This window comes from Eschrichtius robustus, chromosome 5 (assembly GCF_028021215.1).
Source record: "Eschrichtius robustus isolate mEscRob2 chromosome 5, mEscRob2.pri, whole genome shotgun sequence".
Lineage (NCBI taxonomy): Eukaryota > Metazoa > Chordata > Mammalia > Artiodactyla > Eschrichtiidae > Eschrichtius > Eschrichtius robustus.
The window spans coordinates 8,094,259-8,110,230 of record NC_090828.1 but is presented as its reverse complement, the minus strand read 5'-3'; the positions used below and the strand labels follow the sequence as shown (position 1 = coordinate 8,110,230).

Here is a 15,972-nt window from a genome sequence, read left to right as displayed (position 1 = left end):
CCCCCAAACGCACCAGCTTCCCTGCCTTGGTCTCTTCCAAGAATCCCTCCACCTTCCGAAGGTGCCCCTCCCCAGAGCGTGTTTTCTTAGTGTGTTCAGTGACACAGTGAGAACACTTTGTTAAGAAATAAACCCACTGGGAATTCCCTGGCGGTCCAGCGGTTAGGACTCGGCAATTTCACTGCCAGGGCCTGGGTTCAATCCCTGGTTGGGGAACTAAGATCCTGCAAGCTGAGAGGTGCAGCCAAAAAACAAATAAAAATAAATAAAATAACCCCACGTCTGGATATGGGTATCTTCAGACTAAAAACTTGCTCTTCTCTGCAGATAGATGGCATAGCTGGTAGGGAAGATGTTGACCAGTATTTTCAAACAGAGTTCAGTGACTATTTTTCTTCAAGAAGAACAAAACTATGACACCTGAATAAGGTGAGTGAGTTCATTGTCTATCTTTTCTCCCCATGGTTGAACACATGCCATCCGTAACGTTGAGACAAAAGTGCAAACGTTTTTACAGCATCTGACAAGATAACACTGGTGAATGTGATGTTTGAGGATTTAGTTAAAAATCCTCATGGAAAGTACGAGGCAGTGGAAAGCCCCAGGCTTCCACCTCATGGCTGTCTGCAGGGCCTGGCCCTGTGGACAGGCCTCCTTGCAGTGGGAGGAGAGGACATGAAAGCTTCTAGGTTGGCAGCCAGAAAAATAGCCTGATCCAAAGGGGGGGGGGGAACAAGAAGGGGGAACTAAGATGCAGACCTAAGAGGAGTGCTTGAACAGAGCTCTTGAGGACGTAAAATCTGGCTTCACAGTGGTATCCACAGCACCCAGGTCTCTGCCAGTTACCTTATATATATCCTCTCAATGATGCATGAGGTAATTATCTTTATCCTCATTTCACAGATGAGGAAACTGAGACTTGACCAAGTGGTCTGCCCAAGGCCACGGCTGGTGGTGGTAGAGATGGGATTCAAATCTCTCTGAACAACTGTACCTGGTTGTCTTCACATAGAGCAGGCACCATGAAAATGTCATTTGGACGGATGGATGGATGATGGATATTGGGATGGAGGAAACTGGTAACAGACAGGGGAACTGGGTGCTGTTGGACAGGGATGGGGGGAGACTTATTCACTGGCTACTCTTTGGTATCTCTTGAATTTTGCACTAGATGAATGTATTACTTTTCAAAATAAATACAGAAAAATAACAAGGATTTATATCTCCCAAGCAGAATAAAAGGCCACTTTTGAAGATTAAGAATCAGCTTACCTTCAGTTTTCATTTTTTTCCAAAATATTCTAATCAGCAAGATGCCTGGCTGCTGTTCCATTCCTGTAAATTAAAAATAAATGAGACAGGGACTTCCCTGGTGGCACAGTGGTTAAGAATCTGCCTGCCAATGCAGGGGACACGGGTTCAATCCCTGGTCCGGGAAGATCCCACATGCCGTGGAGCAGCTAAGCCTGTGCACCACAACTACTGAGGCTGTGCTCTAGAGCCTGTGAGCCACAACTACTGAGCCCACATGCTGCAACTGCTGAAGCCCGCGTGCCTAGAGCCCATGCTCTGCAACAAGAGGAGCCACTGCAATAAGAAGCCTGTGCCCTGCAGCAAGGAGTAGCCCCTGCTTGCTGCAACCGAAGAGAGCCCACACGCAGCAATGAGGACCCAACGCAGCCAAAAATAAATAAATAAAATAAATAAATGTAAAAAATAAATAAATGAGAAAAAAAATGGACAGGAAATTGTTTATAGCAAGAATGACAGAAGATGGTTAATATTACACTTTAATAAGAGATTTTACAAGTTACTTGGATTGAAGGTCTTAATAGAGAATTGGATAAAGTCATGAAAAAAATATACTCAGAAGAAAATACATTTATAGCATCCAAGATAAGCCTCTAATGAGTAAAAATTAAATTGTTTATTATAACAAATATTGGAAATAACCTATGAATCTAACAATATGCTGTAATTCTAGTCAAATAACTAATGGAAAATTCATGTAGGATACTACTACACATTTATTTAAATTGATGCTATAGAATTGTATTTGTTGACATGTTATGTGAATATTTTCAAGTTTTTGAAGTGAGAGAGTAACAAAACAATGTTAAAGTATATTCTACTGGAGGACTCACTTTTCAATTTCAAAACTTACTACAAAGCTACAGTAATCATGAAAATGTGGCACTGGTATAAAGGTAGGCAAATCAATGGAATAGAACTGAGAGTCCAGAAATAAACCCATATATCTACAGTTAATTGATTCTGACAAGGATGCTAAGATCATTAAATGGGAAAAGAATAGTTTTTTGAACATTGGGACAACTGGCTAACCACATTCAGAAGAGTGAAGTTAGACCTCTACCTAACACCACATACAAAAATTTATTCAAAATGGATCAAAGATCTAAACGTAAGTGCTAAAAGTATAAAACTCTCAGAAGAAAACATAGGTATACATCTTCATGACCTTGTATTAGGCAACAGTTTCTTAGATGTGATACGTAAAGGACTAGCAACCAAAGGAAAAATAGATAATTTGGACTTCACCAAGCTTAAAACTTTTTTCATCAAAGGACATTATTAAGATAGTGAAAAGACAACACACCAAATGAGAGAAAATACTTGCAAATCATTTATTTGATAAGAGCCTAGAATCCAGAATACATAAAGAATTCTTACAACCCAACAATAAAAAGACAAATAACCCAATTAAAAAATGAGCAAAGGACTTGAATAGAAATTTCTCTGAAGAAGATATACATATGGTCAATAAATATCATCACTAGCCATTATGGAAATGCAAATTAAAACTACAATAAGATGCCACTTTACTAGATACTACTCCACTAGAATGGCTATATTTAAAAAATGGAAAATAACAAATGTTGTCAAAGTTGTGGAGAAATTGGAACCCTCGTACATTGTTGGTGGAAATGTAAAATGGCACCGTTACGATATGACCCAGCCCATATGACCAGGCAATTTTACAACTATATATATACCTAAAAGAATTGAAAACATCTGTTCATGCGAAAACTTGTACTTGAATGTTCATAGCAGCATTATTCACAATAGCCAAAAAGTGGAAAGAACCCAAATGTCCAGCAACTGATGAACAGATAAACAAAATGTGACATATATATTATATATATGAATATTATTTAACCATAAAAAGGAATGAATTAGTGATTCACGTTACAATGTGGATGAATCTTGAAAACATTATGCTAAGATAAAGAAGCCAGTCATAAGGGGTCACGTATTGTATGATTCCTTTTATATAAAATGTTCAGAATAGGGAAATCCATAGAAACGGAAAGTAGATTGGTAGTTGCCTAGGGCTGGAAGGATGGGAGGGAAATGGGGAGTGCTAATGGTATGGGATTTCTTTTTGGTGTGGTGAAAATGTTTTAAAATTTATTGTGGTGATGACTGTACAACATTGTGACTATACTATAAACCACTAAATTGTACACTTTAAAATGGTGAATTTTATGTCATGTGAATTATACTTCAGTTTAAAAATTTCAAAAAAGTATATTCCAATCCAAATCCAAATGTATGTCTACCTACCCATGTATGTATGTCTGTATGTATATATGTATGTACTACGTATCCATCTACCTACCAATCTACAATCTATCTAACTTTAGGTAGCAGAACTACTCATAAATTTTTAGTTACTTCTTCATGTGAACATTTATAATTTGTATAACAAAGAAAAAAATAAAAGAAAACCCTAAAATAAACATGGAAAATACTAAGATACAATTTGTAAAAGAACGGGTGTAAAATAGTCTCACATTATACAACTCTGCAACATAAAAATATGGTACTAGTAATAGAATAAAATGAAAATAAATGTGCAAAAGTGGTAAAATTATGTATGAAGCAAAAACTTTAAAACTTTTTTGTATTGTAATCTTTATCTTTACAAGTAGGCAGGAAGTGAACGTATTTGCCTTACAAAATGAACTGAGTTTTTGTTTATTTACTTGCTGTTGAAAATGTTAATGACAGCAATATCAAGTCTAGGTGCTTTTTTCAAAAAATTCACTCAGTCATTCTACAAATCTTCATTGAATAGGTTTTCTATATTTCTTGTGAACCTTCCCTTTTGCTAATCTTTTCCTGTTGTTCTGAATTTTCTTCTTGTGTTGGTTTTATTCAAAATTGTTAATTCCTTTTAATTTTAAAATTTATTTGATTTTAGCTTTGAATTGTATTTCCTAATAACTGAAACATTTTTGTGTTTATATAGTCTTTAGATTTTTGTTTCTCTTGTATTTTCTTGGGTATTTAATTTGCTATACTAGTAGTCTGTAAATATTATATTAGTTCATTGTTAATCTCAGTTTTGCATATTAAGCAGATATTCTCTTTTTATCTAATTAATTTATTTGATTTCGTATTTGTTACTGTTCCTTTTAAAATTTGTTACTTATATCTTTTAAAAAAATTTAGGTGTAGATTTAGTTGATAATTTTTCCCTTTTTCTTGTTACCATAAGCATGAAAGATACCAGAGTTCCTTCAATACACCTTTTAACTGTGTACCCGGTGTCTCTTTTTTGTTTGTCTTTAACATAACATCCCCATATTTGGTGTTGCCTTTTCAACTTAATCGTTCCATCACAGAACTTCCTTCTATTCTTGCCTGGTCATGTGCATATAGGTGATGTATTGGCTTTCTCTCCAATTTTATCATATGGAAGTCTGAGGAAGCACGTGTAAAATCTTTGCTTAGCTATTGTGAATATCTTTATCTTCAAAATTGCAATTAATTTTTGTGAAAGCTTAATGTACATTTGAGAAAGCTCTCTATTTCTCAATTTTCCCTTTTTGGATCAGTTCCTCTAATCACCCTTTTGTAGAAGAGAAACAGAGGCCCCCGAGGTGTAGGGACTTGCTGACAATCCCTCAGTGGGGCTGGGTTAGGGCCTGTGTTTGGGGCCAATGAATGGAGTATTGTGGAGAGTTTACGCCAGCAAGCTCCAACAGCACCCTTCTTTGCTGGTGCCCCGTTCTGTTGAAAAGCTAAAGAGCAGGACTGCCTTAGGCCAAACAGATTGTTTTGTTGGCACTTTCCCTGCAGCCTCCCTGCTGCACACAGCATTATACTAGCCTGCTGTCCTTGGGCTTTTCTTTGGCTTTGCCTGAAGAAGGGGCTCTTTCCTAGGATGCTAGCTTCTCATGTAAACAACCCTCCAGTGGGTCCTGCCACTGGTGTTCAGGGCATGCCCAGATATGCAGGAATCCTGGGATGAACATAACTTATTCAGTCAAGCTGGGACCCACTATTCCTGCTTTTGTGTAAGCATGATTTATCTGAGCCAGGCTTTTAAATTATTCTATCTCCCTTTTCTTTAAATGTTTTTTTAAAAACAAGATTCATAGGTGTGGATTTTGTCTTTTTAATCCAGTCTATGATTCTGTTTTTTAAATAGGAGAATTTAGTCCATTTACACGTAATCTTATAATTGTTCTAACTGTGTTACTCTGTATTTTTCTCAGTTAATAAAATTCTTTGTTTTCTCTTTAATATAGGATTTCTATTGGACGCTGTGTTTTTTGATTCATTTAAGTGAGATCAAATGTAACATTTTCTGAACAACCCAATTTCCTAGTGTTTTACTATATTTTCATTTATCCAACAAAACGCAGACTGCACACATTTCTTTATATCTGTTCTAATTCAAAAATGTTTTTTCTTATAAATAGATTCAGAATTCTTTTTGTCATTCTCTTACCTTCTTCAAGTCCTCCTAGGTCAAATCCTCTTGGTCTGATTTTGGCATTCTGAAAAGTTAAATATTTAAAAATACAGTTATCACATTTAATGGCAACTATACTTTATATCATTGTTTTTCAGGCTAGGGTATGCATATCTGTGGAGATGGGCTATACAGTGCATAAAATTATCATTTCTCCCTTCATTGAAATTTTGCTACCCTCCCCTCCAATAAGAGCACGTGTGTGTGCACGCACGCACACACACACACACACACAGCCCCTAAGGATGGTGTATACCTGAGTAGCCATAATTCTACTGGGTGATTCTGTTTCCCTTGCTTAGCTGATTGGCTCCAGCAGACCCCTAACCCAATTCATAGGCTGGCCTGAGCCAATCAATCAGATGTTTTCTCTCTAGAACTCTAGAATGCAGAGACTCAATCAGGGTTGGGCATTGGAAAAGGAGAGACAGACCCACTCTTCACTGAAATTATTCCCCACCCCCACCCCATACATGAGTCCTTGGAGGAGTATTGATATCTGAAAACAAATATCGAGGTTTGGTTAGGAAGAGAAAGTGCCAAAGAGAACTTTGGTAGGCTACAGTGTCTGCTCCGAGAGGAAGAATAAAAGTTGCTTCTGTCAGTTAGGACCATCATATACAAGATACTTTGTTATCTTATACTCCTAAGAGTGACTACTGTATAGGATAACTTCTTGTTAAACAATATTAGCAAACACATGTATTTACTATGTGCCAGGCACTGTTCTAGGTGCTTTACATATATTGACTCATTTAAATCTCACAGAAACCTTATGAGATGCTATCATAATCACCCACATTCTATAGGTGAGGAAAACGGAGGCCCAGAGAGGTTGAGTAACTTGCCCAAAGTCACACTGTGAGTAACTGGAGGAGTTGGATTTGAACCCGGCAGTTTGGTTCCCCACGTCTTAAGTGCTACGCCACATTGCTGCTGTATTGGAGTTGCAATTTGAGAGCGCCTTTTCTGTTATTCTAGCTTCATATGAGGCTGGTATCTGGCAGGAGACAAGGCACAGAAGAAAAGTAAAATTCTGTCCTGTAAAGACCTCCCTCTGCAGTAAATTCTCCAACAAAACAAAGTATAAGCATTCTGGATTTGGTGAATTAAATATGATTCTTTATTTTCTCATTTAAAGTGTAATAATTGTTAGATAACATTTGCAGTTGCTGAGCTATACGTATAATTCAAGTTAAAAACCAGAAAAATATGCAAGATGGAAGATCAGAGAAATAAAAATTAAAATAAGATGATAAGAGAGTATAAAAATTAAGACAAATTTAAAGCTGAAGATGTGGAAATAAAAATTTAGAAAAAATAGCATTGTAAATGAGAGAATTTTCTAAAATTCACATTTAAAGTAGCATACGTGAAATAAAAAAGAAACAAAAGGGCAAAGAACTAGAAAAAAATTTTAAATTAAACCGAAAAAAGTTAAGACTAATATGTTGATGGAATCCTGATACAATAAAGATTAAAAATATTTAAGAAGATGAAAATTTAAATAAGAGCTAGTAGGTAAAAGAGAAATTAAGATAAAGGCTAACACCTATGAGGCAAAAAAGTGGGAATATTCTAGAAGGATTTGTTTTTTAAAAGTTAGGATAAAAATAATGCTGTGAAGATAGAAGGAAGAGAGAAATGTAATTTTTAAAACTAAGTTCAAGACTCCTAGTTGGAAATAGTGGTCTGGGTGGGTCTAGTTGCTGCAGTTGAGGAGGCCAAGAACAATTGATATGCTGTTGATGAGACATATTTTCTGCTCACCCACAGCCCTCTCAGCCCACAGTACTCTGCCTGCACAGGTATGGGCTTTATAATGCACCCCACATCTGATGTACGGCCTTCCAAAGTCACACCCCCAGGCCAGCAAGCACTCTTTCACTTTGGTTGTTGGAATATGTTCAATTCTACCTTAGGTTTCTCTTTAACCTATTTAATAGTCCTTTCACTATGTTTTACTTCAAGGCAAAATTAGCATGTGAAAGGCAATCAAAACATGCTGTTGAATGAATTTATTTCATCTTATCTCCTTGAAGTTTTTGTGCTGTTTGGTCATTACACTGTTCACGAACACACACTGCCTTTATCACCTTGCTTCATCTTTGAGGTTGTAATACATCTTACTGAGCCTGAGTTGCTTGGTTATTTGCTCCTTTCACCGTAACTGGTGGCAGTGGAATTGGGTGGGGGGAATGACACAGTCTACAGGACTTGTTCTTGGACCGGGCTGTTTAGGGTGAGAGTGTGGTGATGGGGGACAGTGGAGTCAAGGGTGACTCCTGGGTATCTGGCTTTGTGACTGGGTGGATGTTAGTACCCAGGAAGCTCAAGTTGGAGATGGTGGTGGTTAGGAATCAGGGTTGGTATGGAAAGCTCTGGGGCAACCAAAGCTTAGATTTCAGACACAGTCCCTCCTAATGCCAAAATGGAATTCTCCTGGAGGCAGCAGGTGGCTCAATTCATATAAGAACAGGGCATGGTAACTCCAGTCCTCCACTCATATCTTGGGTCTTGGGGGCATTCCTCAGTCATTAATTGGCATCCGTCATCCAGAGACCAGTCAGACAAAGCACATCACCTGGAACCTTCCATGCCCATACCACCCTTGAAGTACAGAGTTCACCCACAATTCCCTGCAGTTCTCAAAGAATATGCCCTTCATAGCAATGATAAATTTCTATTTCTTGAGGCACCACTGAAATGTCCCAGAAGCCTAGCCAAGTTGAGCCTAATGAATCACCTTGGCCCTTCAACAGAACACAGTTCTTTAGAATATTTGCTATATTCAAGGCTGCCAGGAGAGTGTGGGGTAGACTTTATCTGTTATACTTCATGTATTTGGGCCTTCCTTTTTCTAGGTTACAAGTTAACTTTGTCCCTTCTGTTCACAAAACAATTAACTTTCCTTTACCAAATTGTAACCATTTTCTGGTCCTGCCTTGTTGATGTTACTCCTAGGCCCCTTTGGCTGATACGATGGGTGTTCTAAACTCTTCAGCCACACATTTTGAATTTCATGGTTTCCTTCCATGGATGTATGGTCACATCCATTGTGGATGGCTCTCAGAGAAGAAGAATATTTCTCTTTTGGGGGGGAGCTTATTGTAATACTTGTGATAATGGAAATGGACTGGAATTATGGAGATATGCCTGTGGGGCAAGCCTCTCATCCCAGCTCACTCCAGCATGTGCTGTGGTTATCCTTTGGCCCATATGAGGAAGTGTAGGGCCCACTTCCCTTAGAGGACATGGGGATATGCCCACCTGGCCCCGCGGTGTTCACACTGGCTGCCACTGCACTTTCTGCCAGCAGTCCGATCTCAGTGGGATCTCTCTGTTCAATTTATGTACAAAAACTGTCCTTCCTCTTCTATTCCTGCTTCTAACTATTTTTGGCTTCATCTCGCATTTCTGGCCCTGAAAGCCCAGCTACGATGTTTTCAATCCTTTGTCCTTTTCTTCTCTGGATCTTCCCATCTCTGGCTCTATTGGGCTCTCTCCCATCCACTGAATCCCTGGACCTCTACCACCCTCTGCTTCCTGTCCTTTCTGAGTTTCTTCCACTCTCTACAGTTTGAATAGACAAGCTTTGCCTACATCACAGTTTTGCTGAGGGTTTGGAAGGGACCTTTGTGAACATTAAAAACCAGAGGCCCACGGGTTCTCTTATTCTTTAGGCAAACATTGACTGAGGCCTTTGTATGTGGCAGGCACTGTAGATGCAAGGTTAAATAACAAATATTTTCCACCTTCAAGGAGACTGGTTATTAGTAGAGGAATCCTGAAATTTGCAAGTACTGTGACAGTGCTTTTGAAAACATTAAGGCATTCGGGAACAATTTAATGTATCTCTTTCCCTTGTTTCAACAAGGAAAATATGGTGGTAGACTCCTTCACTATACAGATTCAATCCACTGTCAACTTTGACAACCTAGTCCTGAATTTTGATTTTCCTGTGGTCACCACTGGGCTCTGGATCTCCACGGCATTTTACACTGGTGATCACCTCCTTACTGAAATTCTTCTGCTGTCTCCTCAACAGCCTTTCAAACAAACATTCTGCCTCCTCTTTGGCGGTTCCTTTTCCTTAGTTCACAGCTACCATATTGATGTTTTCCAGGTTCCATCCTTAACCATTCTCTCCTCTCTACACACTTCCCTGGGCAGGCCGTACAGACCTTTCGGTGGGTTTCTCAGTCGAGCCTACACTCTTCCCTGGAACATTCTTCCCTACACTTTTAACTTGGTTGAGGTCTCCACCATCAGCTTTTCCCCACCTGAGTCTGGGTAGGCCCGCAGGGCAGGTTCCCCTAGCTTCCTTCACTTGCGCATCCCAATACGATATGCAGGATACTGCCTGCCTGCCCTCCCACCTGCCTGTCCGTTGGGAGGGCAGGACCACGCCTGGGTTGCCCCCCTCAGTATCCCAGGGCCAGCCCTGCTCCTAGCCCTGAGCCGGTGCTCACTAACCGGGCGTGGAGTAAATCAAAGGATGAGTGAAACCTTGTCACAGGAGAGGACCGGCGTGGCTACACCCATAAGCTAGAAGTTGGGGGCAGGCGTCGCCGGCTGGGTGAGAGGCGGCCCGGCGGGTCACAGCACTGAGGATTGGGGCTGGGGGCATTCAGGAGCAGGGGCGGGAGGGCGCCCGCCAGCGGCTGGCCCCTGAGCAGGGGGCCGGGCAGCAACAGCCATCGGCTACAGCCAGTCGTCTCCGCGAGGCCAGGCCACAGAAGTCGGGAGTGCCCTCCGCCTGGCCCTGCCCTGCTCTGCTCCGGCCGCCGCAGCGCAACTACAGCAGACCACCGCCTCCGCTGCGCGCTCACCCCGCGCCTAACTTTTGGCCCCTCCCGGCCACCGTTGCTCTCCATAACTCCGCGCCCGTGACCCGGAAGAGCATTCTCCTTAGCAACTGTGGGACCGCGGCGGCGCTTGCCTCCCGGGAGACAAGGTGAGGCCTCCCCGTCCCCTCCTCGCGCGCCCCACCTCGACTCCTCCCCAGGAGCGACCCCGGGTCTGGCCTTCGAGGCCTCCGCGTCGCTTCGGGGGGCACCTGCGCCGGCGGCCCCGGGCGAGTGCCCTTTGCCTCTGGAATCGTTCCACGGCCCTGGCGTCGCCCCTGCCCACCCCACGCCCCACGCTCCTAGCCCACCCGGTCTCCCAGGCCCGTCCCCTCGCCCCCGAGCCCCGCCGGCCCTCCCTTGTAGCCTAGTATGGGGTCCTGGGAGGAGAAGCAGAGTTAAACAGGGCCTATTGCTGTAGAGAGAACGCTTCCCGAGGTTCGGGTCACCTGTGGACGCGTTCTTATGGGTCCGGATACAGATGTTTGGGATTGACAGGGATGGGGCGCCTTAGGATCCTTGAACAGCAGCCACTTTATTGTAATACTTGGTGTTTGCCTGCTGCTTGGCGCTTTACAAACTGGTGTACTTTATCTGCTTCGTTGATCGTGGAGACTCATTTACTCGAGCGTTTTGAACTGATCCTTTTAACTGGGAATTAGCTTTCCAGTTTTTAGTGCGTTTAGTATTCTGTAAGTTAGATTTTGTGTCTTAACAGTTTTCTACAGAAGGACCTCTTCTTGGGACTGAGTAGGTCTGGGAAAAATTTCAAGTGAAATTTGCTACGTTGAAGAAGTAGGGGCAGGTGTTGTTAATATCTTTGATTTACATTTGAAAACAGGTTCAGCACAATCTCTGTTAAAGTCCCAACTGGCTTTTTTCCCCCCAGAAATTGACAAAGTAAAATTTATATGAAAATACAAGAGACTGAAAACCTCCCTTAACTGAGTTTGAAGAAGTGGGACTAAGGAAACTCTAAGCCTTATTTGAACATTGTTGGATAACTACATTATAATTAATCCAATGACAATGGAGCTAAAACTGAGGCATATGAACAATTTTCGAAAATGACATTATATGGGACTAAAATGTAGGAGTTTATATATCAAAATCCATTATTCAAAACAGTATAATTTCATTTCAGCTCAATAAGTATTTATTAAGTACTTACAGTACTCAGCATTTCCGTAGAGACATAGAAGAGCCAGAGAAATTTATACAGGCATCTGAATTGATTTTTTTTTGTAGGAGTTGAATAGGGATTTTAGGCTCAGTTGCTTTGGGCATCCTCCAAAGATTCATTTGTGAAGATGTGCAAACTCTTAAGCAGACATTCTGTGATATTTTATTGCTTTCTTACAGGTTTGGTGCCCATTTATTCACTTATTCAACAAGTATTTGAGTGCTTACTTGGCACTAGGCACTGTGTTTAGCATTGGAAATTGGGGAGAGTGAATGCATGCATGATCCCTGTCCTCAGCGGATGCAATCAAATTAATCACGTGAATGTAAAACTGCAACTGTGACAAGTATTTGAGTTAGGGAAGTCACAGAAGTGACATTTGAACTGAGATCTGAAGGATGCACAGGAAGGGAAGAATGATCTAGTCAGAAAAAACAGCAAGGGCAAAAAGACCCTGTGATGGCAGGGTTCATGGAGAGGACTGGGGACTTAAGATACAGATCTGTGTATCGCTCAGGAAAAGTGTAGAAGAATCTAGTGAGAGAGGGGGTTGGAGAGGTGGGCCAGAGGGTGCTGGGCCTTGTAAGCAGGTTGAAGAGTTTATCTTTGGAGTAAAGAGAAACCTCTGTACAGTTTTACTTAGAGACTTAGGCTAGATTGTGGGTGGGGATGACACAGTTAGATTGTGTTTGACTAGCCTGCTTTGTATCTTCTACTATTGCTTAGTGTTTGCATTGTCTTCTCTTTCTTCGTTTTCTCAACATGCTTGTTCAGCTTTATTGCCGTTGAGGGAGACTCCAGGTACCATTAGCAAGGCATGTCTACTTTTTTTTTTTAATTGGGAAAAAAGGAATTTTAGGGATTAGAATTGGACATTAGAAGTCAGTTGAGTTGAAATATTTTTGCATTAGTCTGACTGCTAGGACACTAATTTCTGTGACTCTTTTTAATTGTGGTTAAAAAAATACATAGTATAAAATTTACCCTCTTAACCATTTTTTAAGTGTGCAGTTAACTATATTTACATTGTTGTGTAACATCGCTAGGACTTTTTCATCTTGCAAAACTAAATTCTGTACAACTGCCTATTTCTCCTTCCCACCAGCTCCTGGCACCCACCCTTCCTACTTTCTGTTTTCATGATTTTGACTACTCTAGATATCTCATATAAGTGAAATCATACAAGGTGTGTCTGTCCATTTGTACTTTCATACTCCTTCTCTGCAGTGTCCTTCCTTCTCCCATCAGTCAATTCAAATCCTACCAATTCTTTAAGGCCCAGTTCCTCTCCCTTGTCTTTCAACTTGAATTAACAGGTCCAGAGTGGAAGAGGCCTTAGAAATTATCCTGTCTTATTCTAGGCGAGGAAATAGAGTCCTGTAGAAGTTTCAGTGATTAGCCCAAGGACAGACATCTTAGTGAGTTGGGGCAGAGTTGGGACTAGAGCTCTGGTCTTTCAACTTCTGGGTGGGTGCCTTTACTGCTTCAGTCTGCTTACATGTTGTGATTTCGTGCTTTATTCTTTAGTTAGACCAGAAGTACCACTGAGGCACAGAAACTGATTTCCACATCCCCATTCCAATATGTTGAGGCATATTGGATGCCTAGGAGGTATTTGTTGACAAACTGATTGTCTTTAGGATTTTCATTGCCTAAAAGGTGACTCTGCATAAAATTTTGAACTCCATTGATTCAGATCCTTGATTATATTAATCAAATTTACATTGGTCCTTCTGCATTTGAATGATTCTTTCACTTTTGCCATCAGAGTTGAGACTCTCTCACTTTTTCCTCTCTTTATTGCATGTGTTTGCCCATGGCATGTATACTTGGGTTCCCCTGCACATTTTGATGAGGAAGCCATCAGAAATGAAAAAGAACACATTAAACTTTTTAGGTTAGCTGATTTATTTTGAGGCAAAGGTTTATGTTTATTTGTGAGTTTTATTACTGCTAAATGGTTTTGAAAGAGTCATGTTTGTACCACATTTTATAGTGTTCATCTCACAGTGCTTACAGGCTAGTTGATTTTAGGTATTGGACTGGAAATGATTTTGAGGTGGCTCAGTACTTTAAGTACAAAAAAAGTATAACAAAGTGTTTTCTGGTGTGAGGAAGGTTTGTAAATTTTTATTTTCAGCTTCCCCATTTATTCCAGACTTTGGTTTTCTGTAATGTTGACCAGCCTTATAGGATCAGCCTTCTAGGATACAGTTTTTAGAGTATCCTTTTACTGTAACCTTCAAAAAGTTTTTTGTTTTATCTGGGGAGTTTCTGTGGGAAATGAAGTTCATTTTCATTCAAATACTACTAAGCACATGTACAAATCAAACTGTGGGCCTGGAATGGTTCTGTAAATCCCTCTGCGGTCCAGCTATTGGTGCCATTATTGGTGACGTGAGAGAAACTCAGCCAGAGTTCTTGTTATCTTTATTAGACTGAGGGTGGTGGAACTGCACAAGATGCTTGTTTGTGTCATGTAACAGGAGGTAGAAGGATTTGACAATAAGAACTTTTCAGATAGCATTTTATTTGGAACCACAGCAAGAACTTGATGCCCCAGAGTTGCAATTATGTGATTAACTCTCCTGTTGATGCTAGATTTAGTCAAGTTTAGTCAGCCATTAGTCTAAAAAAACTTCTTTCCCAATTTTTAAAAACTGTGATAAAATACACATAATATAAAATTTACCATCTTAACCATTTTTGGTGTACAGTTCAGTGGTATTAAATACATTCATAGTGTTTTGCGATCATCACCACCATTCATCTCCAAAAACTGAAACTCTATACCCATTAAGCCACGATTTCCCATTCTTCCCAGCCTCTGGCAACTACTAGTCTGCTTTCTGTCTCTGTGATTTTGACTACTATAATTACCTCATATAAGTGGAATCACACAGTATCTGTCTTTTTGTGTATAATGTTCTCAAGGTTCATCCACATTGTAGCATATGTCAGAATTTCCTTTTTAAGGCTTGTATGTATATGCCACATTTTGCTTATCCATTGATCCATTGATGGACACTTAGGTTGTTTCCACGTTTAGCTGTTGTGAATAATGCTACTAATGGACATGAGTGTGCAGTCCAACTACTTCTGATTCCTTTCTTAAAACCCAGTAATAGCTGCCTCTGGGATGCACTAGTGGTGGCAGACAAGAGATAGTGTTCACACTAATAGGAAGGGACTTTCATGTTACACAAAGCACAGTGAAAATGTCTGATGAAATTAGCTGGAGATAAGGGCTAATGAAGAGGTACCTTGCCCTCAGAAAATGCCTTCTAATTAGAAAGTTAAGAGGAAGGGGATTATCATTTATGGAGCCCCTCCTATGTGTTGAGTAATTCACATGTGTTATGTCATTAAATATCAATTGTTGCCCATTGAGAAAGAGGATTCAACTCTTTTACTGATGAGAATATAGAGGCTGAGGAAGTTTACTTAGGTCATAAGGCAGTAAGTGTTAGAACTAAAGTATGGACCCATGTCTGTCTGATTCCAAAGTCCATATTCCTTCCACCACACCACATTGGGCTACTTCTCTAAATCAGGTTCTGATTTCAGCGTGAATGCTACGTATGAGAACATCAACATCAGTTCCAGAGGAACCATAAGGAAAAGGGCAAGTAATGAAGTAGGCTGATACAGTAGGGAGTTACCTGTTCCCTGTGGTTTAAAAAATCCTTCAAATGAAGGACAGTAATTGTTGGAGTATTTGATAGACTTGAGAGCTTGGGCACCTAAACCAGGAGGAGGCAGGAAGTTATGTAATGCTAATTGAGTAACTTTGCCCTTTACATTCCTCTGAGGCTTCCTTTAATGAAATTGGATTGTTTCTATCTCCCATTAGCATTTGATGAGGAAGAGGTTTCTAGTGATTGTCTAGGTGCTGAGGGATTTGGAGAGAAGCCCCAAACATTTCTGTTTAACTTCACCTCATTTAGAGAGCATTTCTCTACATGGGAAATAGTTGCTCCTTTCCCTCTTTGCCTTGGTTAGTTTTAGAGGATTGAATATGAAACTGTAGCAGCAGTTATATGAGGGAGGAGATAACAGCACGTGGTTATTTTTGTTTAATTGTACTTAAAATCAACAATTTACATGGTTTGTTATTCTTTTTAGTTACTTTATGTTCTTTAAATGAAAACATATTT

General features: G+C 40.3%; 1 protein-coding gene across 6 annotated transcripts in view; it reads left to right on the top strand.

The window, feature by feature from the left end:
* The first annotated feature begins 10,676 nt into the window (after positions 1-10,676).
* DIS3L2 (DIS3 like 3'-5' exoribonuclease 2) overlaps positions 10,677-15,972 on the top strand; it is a 389,397-nt gene continuing 384,101 nt past the window's right edge. For all 6 annotated transcript variants that reach the window (XR_011074112.1, XM_068544210.1, XM_068544211.1 and 3 more), the window contains exon 1: positions 10,677-10,742. The gene's annotated coding sequence lies outside the window, so the exon portion shown is untranslated. The remainder of the gene's footprint in view (positions 10,743-15,972) is intronic.